Raw genomic sequence first — 10694 nt, 5'->3', positions numbered from 1 at the left:
GAGTTAGTTAACCCTTCTCTACCTGAATTTCCTCATCTGCAAAAGGAGTCTCCAATAGGACCTACCAAAACATTTCTGGGAACAGGGTAAAGCTTATTTAGATATTTGCAATAATATGAACCATAATGATAATAATAATAATCAACGACAATAAAATTTGTATTTTGTTTTATGAATACTTTTTTTATTATTGCTGTTATCTTCTTTCCAATATACAGCTGACCTTTGAACAATGTGAGAGCTAGATGAACGAACCCCTATGCAGTTGAAATCCATGCATAACTTTTCAGTCCCCAAAATCTTAACTACTAATAGCCTAATGTTGTTTAGAAGTCTTATTAGTAACATTGTCAACAAACATAGTTTGTACTTTATAGGTTCATATATTGTATTCTACCAAGAAAACATGCTAGAGAAAATATTTTTTCAAATTGTTATAAATCTCCAAAAATGTTTCTGATATATTTATTGAAAAATTATGTGTATAAGTGATGCATGAAAATCAAGCTGTGTTTGATAAACACTACTTTGATAAACAAGAAAGCTGTCACATTATTTTTGAAAGAAGAGCTTGATATTGGCTGTCATGTAAAAATTGCCTGAAATAATTAATCTTACAGGTAATAATCTGAATTCTTTCATTGTTGATATAATTGACTGTATATTTAAGGAGTCCACTTGACACTTTTACACTATGACCTTATTTATTAATAAGGATGTTGTTGTGTTTGTTCCAAATTTAGTCAAGGGGAGAGAAAAGGATCAATTTGTACAAAGGGAAAAGGGAAGGATTGATCATAAATACCATATTTTCTATTTAAGTTTTTACTATGAATAGTGTAGGGAAAATGGAAATTTCATGGCCAAGAGTCTTACCTCCAATAATTCTAATATTGCCCACTGTATACATAACTTAGCCTGCTTGCATACTCATTGGCAGAAAACTGCTCATAGCTGGTAATTGCTTTAAGAAGAGCTGCCAGAGCAAACTGTCAGTCACAGAAGTATCCCCTGGGGGAAGGGCAGAGGGGAGTAGAAAGCAGAAGTAGTAGAACCCTGTGCTGGGAAGCAGGAGAGAGCAGAAGTTGGCAGAGTGAAGCCACGGATCCCCCTTGCAAGGAAGGGGCGAGGGAAGGTGCAGAGCTCCATGCTGGGAAGCAGGAGGAAGCAAAGAGAGAGCCACCAGTCAGTACCTGGGGAGCAGAGGCTTAAGCCTGAGCCAAAGACTTAGGCAGAAGGGAGTCTTGTGCTCCACCTACTGCTAAGAGAATAAAGCTTGGTATAAGCCCCTTCTTACCCCTATTGTTCTATTGTTAGGTCTCACTGAATTCATAGTGAACTTGCTTGGATGAAGAACCCACTTCCCTCAGAGCAACAAATAGGAACCAAGACTTATTTGGAAAAGACTGCATTCTGATATCCAAAATACATTTTCCAATGGCAATATTAGCATATGAAATGATATGGGCATTAAGTTTTCAAAAATACTGTGTATTTCAATAGCCTATTTAATCTGTCCAAATGATTACTTCCACAATGAAGTAAGCTAAGTATTTACCATTGTTACCCATTTTTATGAGTTTAAAAAACAGGTTTCTGCATGTTGAATAAGTAACCAAAAATACATAGCAGGGCATTATCAAAAGTGAGATTAAAATCCACTATTTTTTAAAGTAGTAAACAGATCAGTTTTTTTCCTACCAAATTCTGATATGTTTGATATTCTGATAGATAACTATCTTGTCATTTATTAATGCATGTTTTATTGTTGTTTGTACAGAACAAGAACACTACAAATGTATTTGAATTCACATCAGAGATTGACATCACTCTTATTCTTGTCAGATTTGCAGAATTCAGAGTTTAGCCATGCTGAATAAGACATCAGTTAGAGAATTCATTCTTCTGGGATTTACAGATGACCCAGAGGTACAGGCTGTGATATTCTTCTTTATGTTGTTCATGTACTTATTGAGTGTAGGTGGAAACCTGACCATCATCCTGTTAACATTATCAAATGTTTGTTTCAAGACTCCCATGTATTTCTTCCTCAGGAATTTCTCTTTCTTAGAAATTTCGTTCACAACAGCCTGTATTCCTAGATTTCTGATCAGCATTGCTACGGGAGACACAACCATTTCCTACAATGCTTGCATGACACAGATATTTTTTTAATCCTTCTGGGGGCCACAGAGATTTTCCTTCTAGCTGTAATGTCCTATGACCACTATGGGGCTATCTGCAAACCTCTACATTACATAACTGTCATAAGTGACAGAGTCTGCAACCGGCTTGTAATCAGCTCCTGGCTAGCTGGTTTCCTCGTTATCTTTCTCCCAGGGATTATGATACTCCAACTGGATTTCTGTGACTCCAACATTATTGACCACTTCGCTTGTGACTCTTCTCCTCTGCTGCTGATGGCTTGCACAGACAAAGTTTCTAGAGCTTAGAGCTTATGGCATTTCTCTTAGCAGTATTCACACTCATGGTAACTTTGGCCTTGGTGATTCTCTCCTACACACTCATCCTGAGAACAATTCTGAAGATCCCCTCAGTCCAGCAAAGGAAAAAGGCCTTTTCCACTTGCTCCTCCCACATGATTGTGGTTTCCATTTCTTATGGCAGTTGCATTTTCATGTATGTAAAGACATCTGCACAGGAAGGTGTGGCTTTGAGCAAAGGTGTAGCGGTACTTAACACCTCTGTGGCTCCCATGCTGAATCCCTTTAATTACACCTTAAGGAACCAGCAGGTGAAACAAGCCCTTAAAGAATTCACCAAAAAAATGTTCCCAAACAAGTACTAATCTTTATGAAATCTGTAGCTGAAACTACACACAAAAGAGACAAATCAAATCTCTGTTCTAAGTGGTAGGCATACCTAGGAGAATAAAGCACACAAAAGTTCCTGCCGCTGTAGAGCTTCTTTCTAGCCACAGCCAGCATAATAGAAGAATAAACTACTAAGAGCTTCAATAAGTGATAAATGCTTTAAGAAAAAAAAAAGAACTATTTAAGGAAAGGAGGACAAAAATCTAAGTAGGGTCATCAAAGATTTCATAATCATTATATGGCTACTTTTTCATTTCATTTTCACCATTCAAATGTACTTCACTGTATTCTTTACCATTTTTCTCTTCTTTCATTTCCCCAAGTCCATATAGTGATTTGTTTCACACATGTCAACCATGTGTGACTTTAAGTATTAGTCCTTACTTTAAAAGTTCAGTAGCAAGATCTAGAAAACCTATTCCAATGCTACATAAAAATAAATGATCCAAAACAAAATTAACAGCAACCCACAGTTAACTAATAGAATGGAAGTTAACTTCAGCGTTTTGAAAACTATGCTTTATGGTTACTTCTAGCAATGAGCAATGTCTCCTCCCTACTCTTCCTGTGTTAGTCTATTGAATCAGATATTCAGAATGGTTATAGGGAAAACACAGCTGATTAACAATGATCTTGTAAAAATGGGTTATTTCAGGCTGTCAGGTTATTTTTCTATCAACTATGCTCCATCAGAAATATTTATCTCTACCTTTTCAAATTATTTACCTTTTGTTAAGCAATAATTGGAATTGTGAGAGACCATTTCTGGGAAGGGGAATCTTCTCCCCTGATGCTATGAACAGAGTTATTGGGGAAGACTTGTTTTAGAGTCAATGCAGTGACTTTATTTTTTTATTTGTTAGATATATTATCAGAAAATAGACAGAGGTAGGAAATCACAAAAACACCACCCATTGCAAAGTCACTGAAAATCAGTGCAGGATTTTACTCACCTATTTAACATTGCACATAGGAATCAAAGCACCCTGTTTTACTGGTACTCAAATACTAAGGTCAGTTCAAAGAAAAAACACTAGACTTGGTTGTCTCCAAACAATCACTCTAAGTAGCTCAAACTATTTAATTAGTGGAAATGGAAATATTGCAATTTAATGTGAAATTCAAGAGTCTGAAAATTAAATATTAAAGAACTCAGTATGTGGAAAAATAACAAAAATTGGAGGTAACTTGAAAATTAGCAAAAATAAAGAAAACAGTAAGGTTTTCACAAATCTGATTACTAAAATACTTCTGCAATACAAATATCATAACAATGGGAGGCAAATAGAAATAATATAAGGTTAAAATATTCTAAATTCTGACAAAGCAATAAAATGACAAAGCAAAAGTATGACTATGGATACTAATATAACTATGATACTGTATGATACATACAAACTCTTATTTTTAAATTTATAGGATACAGTATTTATTAGCAAATATTCATAAGAGAACAGCTAACCCAAATATATATTTTAACTATGGGAGGAATTACTGAAAAATTATGCAAAGTTCTATGAGTTGTGCCTTCAAAATATTCTCAAGATTCTATTAATATTTTATTGGATATGTAACCTTAATTGCATAAACTATTCATTTAAAGTATTTGTGGGTTTGTGTATTAATAAATACTGTAGTTTATTACATACAGATAATTCACTTACCACAACACATGGTAGAAGGAGGAACTGAAAATAAAAATAAAAGAGGCCACTGACCAGAATTGTAAATGAGTTGCATAATTATTTCTCGAAGAGTAAAGACATGACCTCAGAATCCTTCCCAGCACCTTAAGAGTTGGCCTATGAGATGAGATTTGTTTGTACCCCTGATATCATCCAACACTCTCACTTGTAAAACCCAGGAAAGCAAGGGAATTCTTCCAAGGGACTCAGTGAATCCATGCAAATTAAGATCTACATCACAGTTCAGCTCTCTTTCTATACACAACACTGCCCAACTACTAGGTCCTCCATTGGTCAGAGCTCCTAAAATAATTTATGCTTTCCCAACAAAGCATGCACACCAACACCTAGGAGCACTTTATGGTAGCACATATAATTTATTTCATGTTAGGTATGGCCCTCCAAATTGAGAAAACAGTATTCCTCTCTCAGTAACCATAAAATACTTTCTGATAGAATATCCTAATCTAAACTAATCACAGGCTTTTTCTTCGATATCATCTTATGAGGCTTGACAGGGTACTTCTGGGCAGGCATCCAATCAGAAATGGACTTGGCTGCTGACACTCCAGCACCTGCCCTCCCTTGCCGACTGCTGCTGACACCTCAAGATGCTCAGATGGTGCTGGGGGTTGCTTGACGGCACAGAGCCTGGGTTATAAATGTTTTAGTGCCTCCTGCCTCTCCCTTTCACTGCAGCTGCCTGTGGAGTTTCCCAAAAGAAGACATAAAAGGGCCCCTTTTAAAATACTGTTCTCAAATCAATACAAAACACAACCTCTTAACAAATTTTAAGCACACAGTGCAGTATTGTCAACCATAAGCACAATGTCCTATAGCAGATTTCCTCCCCTCAGTCCCTCCCTACCACCATTCTATTCTCTATTTCTATTATTTTGGCTATCGTGGTACCTAATATAAGCAGAATCATATAGTAGTTATCCTTTTCTGACTAGTGTATTAAAATTAGCATGCCTTTAGTTTCACTGATAATGCAGAATGTGTCAAAATATCCTTTATTTATGGCTGAACACTATTCCATTGTGTATGTCTGCCACATTTTCTTTATCTGTTCACCTATCAATGTACACTTCAATGTTGCCATATCTTTTCTGTTGTGTATAAGGCTTCAATGAACGCAAGAGAGCAGATATCTCTTTGAGATTCTGATTTTGATTCTCCTGGATATACATCCAGAAGTGGAATTGTGGAATGATATGGCAATGCTAGGTTTAGTTATGTGAGGAAATGACATACCGTTTTCTACACCTGTCACACTGTTGTACATGGCTACAAGCAATGCCCAGGGTTTCTCATTTTAGTACATTCTCACAACCCTTGCTATTTTCTGCTTTGGTATATAATCTTCACTCTAAATGGTGGGTGTGTGAGAAGGGCATTTTATTCTCTATCATTGGTAAGATTACAAGTATTTATCTTATGTATGCTCTTTTATGTGAAAATGGCCATTCTTATAAATGTTTGAAATGAAAACAACCATTTCTCTAGATAATGTACAAATATTTTAAGTATGCAAAGTTATTATAAGTAACTCCTTCTATGGAAATTTATTCTCAAAAAAATAGGTCAATAATGCCAGCATGTGTATGTGTGTTTATGCTTTCTAACATTTTTATAAAAAGGGAAACTTAAATGCTTAACAAGGATGGATTGGATTCATAATGGTACATCCATTAAGTGAAGGGCATATTCAACCATTAGAACAGATGCGGGAAATGCAGATGCTAATATCAAATGGTTCATTATTGCTTAAAATGAAGATTTCCTTATGGGAATCTAGTGCTTAAAATTACACATATCACAAGAAGACAGTTTTTTTAACATGAAAAGATCCACACTGTGATTTTTTTAATTATATTTTTCTCTACAATGGTGGCAAAGTTTCTAATAATCCAATTACTAACTAAACCTGTTTTGGGAGTACAACTACTGAGTATACAAAAGCAATTAAGAATCCTAGTTTTCATGTATATAATACTCTCAACAAGAAGATACTATTTCAAAGAGGTTTTTCTTTTAGCACTGTATTCACTGTGGAATAAACTGCTTAATTTGCTCACCAGTAAGGAACAGCTTTGGTACTTATTATTAACCTATATCTTGGGTTTTATATTTATATGATGGAAATAATCAGAAATATTAAAGTAAAATTGAGTTGCTTATAATTGTAGATGTATCTTAGGTATTTAGCTAAATTGTTGAAAGAAGTACTTCCTAAGAAATTTTAGCTAGAATGATATCTATCAAAAATACTCAATATTCTTTAAATTATTTATAGGCCCTGGAACCAGGTGCTTTCCCTTAATAGTTCTCTGTCTCATTTTCCTTTCAATTTTTTTCAACTGATTTCCCACAGTATTAAGAATGATACACGGATCACAGGAATATAAACACAGGAAATGGTTTATTTTTGCTAGGCTTGCCAAGGGCCCTAATACCTGGCCATCATCCTGATGGATAATTTCCTGAAACATATCCTGGGACACTAGTCCCATCCCACAATAAACCAGTTAAGATGTACTCCCCAAAGTTGATCTTGTGTATGATTCCCTAGTGCCCAATTACTATTTTCCCAAAAGTCCTTAAGAATTCATATCAAAGAGCATTTCCCAAGCAGGAAAATATTTCAATAGCAAAACACATTAAAGGTGCTGTATTTACTTTATCTAAGGAAACTAAATGGCAATGGCCGTCTGTGACGTAATCAGCTAAACAAAATAATAATTCTGGATTGTTTTTCTTTTATAACTTTTATCTGATTATTTGGTGTTAAGGCTGCAGGTGCAATGTTTCCTGATAACCATTCAAGAAGGTGGGAAAAACATGAGGAAACTGTTCCATTAGATGTGCTGAGATGAACTATTGAGGTTTTTATACAGGAAGCTTTGTGGGAAGAAGTAAAAAACAATTATTCCTCCATGAAGCATTGGCCCACTGTTTGTCTATTTTAAGACAATTGAGCACATTCATTTGCATTCAGTATTTGACAGTAACCAAAAATCTTCTGAGAAAATGTAAGTGTTCTCAGTTTGTTTTTATCTGCTGTTTCAACTTCTATTCATTACACAGCATTGATAATACCCTCTGGTGTCCTGCTTTCTTCTTTTCTCTTTTTTTCTCTCTATTCAATATATTCTCTCACTATATTCTCTCCATATTCTATATATCCAATAGTTAAATCAATAAACTGAAAAGTACAAATATTATAAATGGTGATTTCTATCCATTAACTGAAGTGTGTGGAACATGACTTACATTACTAATAGTGGCACATTCATACTTAAAAAGACCTGAGACATATTCCTAGTGTGGATGTCCAAAAGAGCTCTAAATAACATATGTAAAAGGCATATTTCATATCTAAATTCTAGATATGAGAATTTGTGAATCTGAACCTATTTTCTAAACAGACAGGGTGATGCTCAACTGGAGTTTTAAAGACCATTTTATCAAGAATTTTGAAACAGTGAACTGAAAATCACTAAGTTAATTTAATTTTTCCAGAAAGACATCTTAAAAAAAAAAAGACTGAAGATGGGGGTTCATAGACTCCATTAACTTCTGTAATACAATGTGTAGTGGATTGAACATACATGGATACTATTTATATAAGACATTGGTTAGTATAAATAAAAACTCATAATACAATGTTAGAGTGACTCAGTCTCTCTTTCTTTTTTGTAAAGAACTGGTGATAAGTAAACTAATAGAGGTAGTAATTGCTACATACCGAAACAAACAATTAGAATTTTCATGAGAAAAAGTTAATTAGGGTTCGGTTGATCACTGATTTCTATCAATAGGAAATTTACATCTGGGAAAGATCACATGAGAAAAGCATGATGTCCTCTGTATTTTAGCAAACAAGCATGAAAAGAATTCATATTCAATCAACAAACTTCCCATGCAGCAACTGTAAGAAATGGAAGCAGAGTAAACATGTAGCAAGGAAACGGAGAACAGTATTCAAAGAAATAAGATTAACATTAAATACAAAAGATACACCTATAAGAGGAATAAAAAAATTGGGGTAAGGGGGGAGAGTATATATAGAAGGACTTTTTTTTTAGTGTTCCAATTATTTTCCTGTGAAAATACAATCATTACTTGAAAAAGTAGATGAAGGTGTTTGTGCTTGCCTAACTGATTTATTGTTGTCTGTCTTCATTTTGCCAGGAAGGTCTGTCAAAAATCAACTACCAGAAATGAGAAATAGAACATCAGTAACAGATTTCATTCTCCTGGGTCTGACCAATAATCCAGAAGTTCAGGTTGTGATTTTCCTCTTTTTATTTCTCACATATGTCCTGAGTGTTACTGGAAATCTCACTATCATTGTTCTCACGCTACTGGATTCCCACCTGAAGACCCCTATGTATTTCTTCCTCAGGAATTTCTCCTTCTTAGAAATTTCATTTACTTCTGTCTGTAACCCTAGATTTTTTAATCAGCATCCTAACTGGAGACAAATCTATTTCCTACAATGCTTGTGTAGCTCAGGTGTTTTTCTTTATCTTCCTTGGTTCAACAGAATTTTTCCTTCTGGCCTCTATGTCCTATGATTGCTATGTGGCCATCTGTAAACCTCTATATTATACAGCCATCATGAGTAACAAGATCTGCTGCCAGCTTGTAGTCGGCTCTTGGCTGGCTGGCTTCTTGGTGATCTTCCCTCCGCTGACCATGGGGCTGCAGCTGGATTTCTGTGACTCCAATGTCATTGACCACTTCACCTGTGATGCTGCTCCTTTACTGCAGATCTCTTGCACAGACACCAGTACTCTCGAGCTCATGAGCTTTGTTTTAGCTGTGCTTACGCTTATGTCCACTTTGACGTTAGTAATTCTCTCCTACTCTTACATCCTCAGGACAATTCTGAGAATCCCCTCAGTCCAACAAAGAAAAAAGGCTTTCTCAACCTGTTCCTCCCACATGATTGTTGTCTCTCTCTCTTACGGAATCTGCATCTTCATGTATGTGAAAACATCAGCCAAGGAAGGGGTTGCATTGACAAAAGGGGTAGCTATGCTCAATACCTCTGTCGCTCCTATGCTGAATCCATTTATTTATACCTTAAGGAACCAGCAGGTTAAACAAGCACTTAAGGATGTTGTGAGAAAGATACTTTCCTCAAATACATTGATATGACTGCAGTTTAAAATAAAAAAATCCATCCCCAATATTTTTACCAGAGAACCAATGAAGAATAAATTGTTTTATTTCTTCTCTCTTCTTACTTTTAGCATTTCAGAAATATTATTGTTTATGCTGTTTTGAAATCATTGTTCCTACATACAAATCCTCTGTATATATATTTAAGCACAAAATCACTATGGAATGATCTGTAGCATTTTACTTTGGTATATCACAAGGAAATGACTACAGTGATTTCCTATATTATACATTGTGCTGGTATTTATCACTGCCTAATTTATGCAAAAGAAGATGGCAATGTATATTTCTAGCTATTAGATCACATAAGTATATATGTGGCACCTATGTGTGTTTATACTCATATTTATTTATCTGTATTTAATTAATACATATATATTACTTTATAATATATAAACACATTTATAATCTATATAATATTAGCTAAAATGTTCTATAGTTATAGAGTTAAAAACCACAATCTGGGGTAAAGATTCCCTATTAATTAATATATGCCATTAATTAATACTATATATATAATAAACCTCTGCTTTAGTTTTTTTACTTAAAAATACTTTGGAGAAACTTGTTGGATGCAAGGATAATTGATATAAAAATAGTCATTAAATTAAGAATAAAACAATGTCAACCAAGGGAACATTAATTTTTATATTATAAAATTCAATTCACAATTTATTTCATTTCATTGTGAAATAAAAAATGGAATTATATCGTGTCATTTGACACCAGAGCAATGAGAGTTAGAATAACCTTCAGTAGTTTTATTTTTCCTTTAAAGCAATTTATTGTATAAGTGCTTGAATAAAAATAATTAATTGGCAATTTATGCCATTAGGAACAATTTCCTGAGTGTAGAACTTATCAGAGTTAATATTTAAAGGCAGTAGCATGTAGTTATCTTCTATAAAACAATTATTTACAGAGCTGGCATCATTTGGCTTGGTAATGATGTTCTGTAGAGATCTTTACCCCAGATTATGTT

At 34.5% G+C, this 10694-nt stretch overlaps 2 pseudogenes; both read left to right on the top strand.

The window, feature by feature from the left end:
- Window positions 1-1869: 1869 nt before the first annotated feature.
- Window positions 1870-2809, top strand: LOC118909969 (olfactory receptor 6C65-like; annotated as a pseudogene).
- A 5933-nt stretch (window positions 2810-8742) lies between these two features.
- LOC130685130 (olfactory receptor 6C76-like) lies at window positions 8743-9688 on the top strand (annotated as a pseudogene).
- The last annotated feature ends 1006 nt before the right edge of the window (window positions 9689-10694 follow it).

Source organism: Manis pentadactyla, chromosome 10 (assembly GCF_030020395.1).
Source record: "Manis pentadactyla isolate mManPen7 chromosome 10, mManPen7.hap1, whole genome shotgun sequence".
Classification (NCBI taxonomy): domain Eukaryota; kingdom Metazoa; phylum Chordata; class Mammalia; order Pholidota; family Manidae; genus Manis; species Manis pentadactyla.
This window is presented reverse-complemented; position numbering and strand designations above follow the sequence as displayed.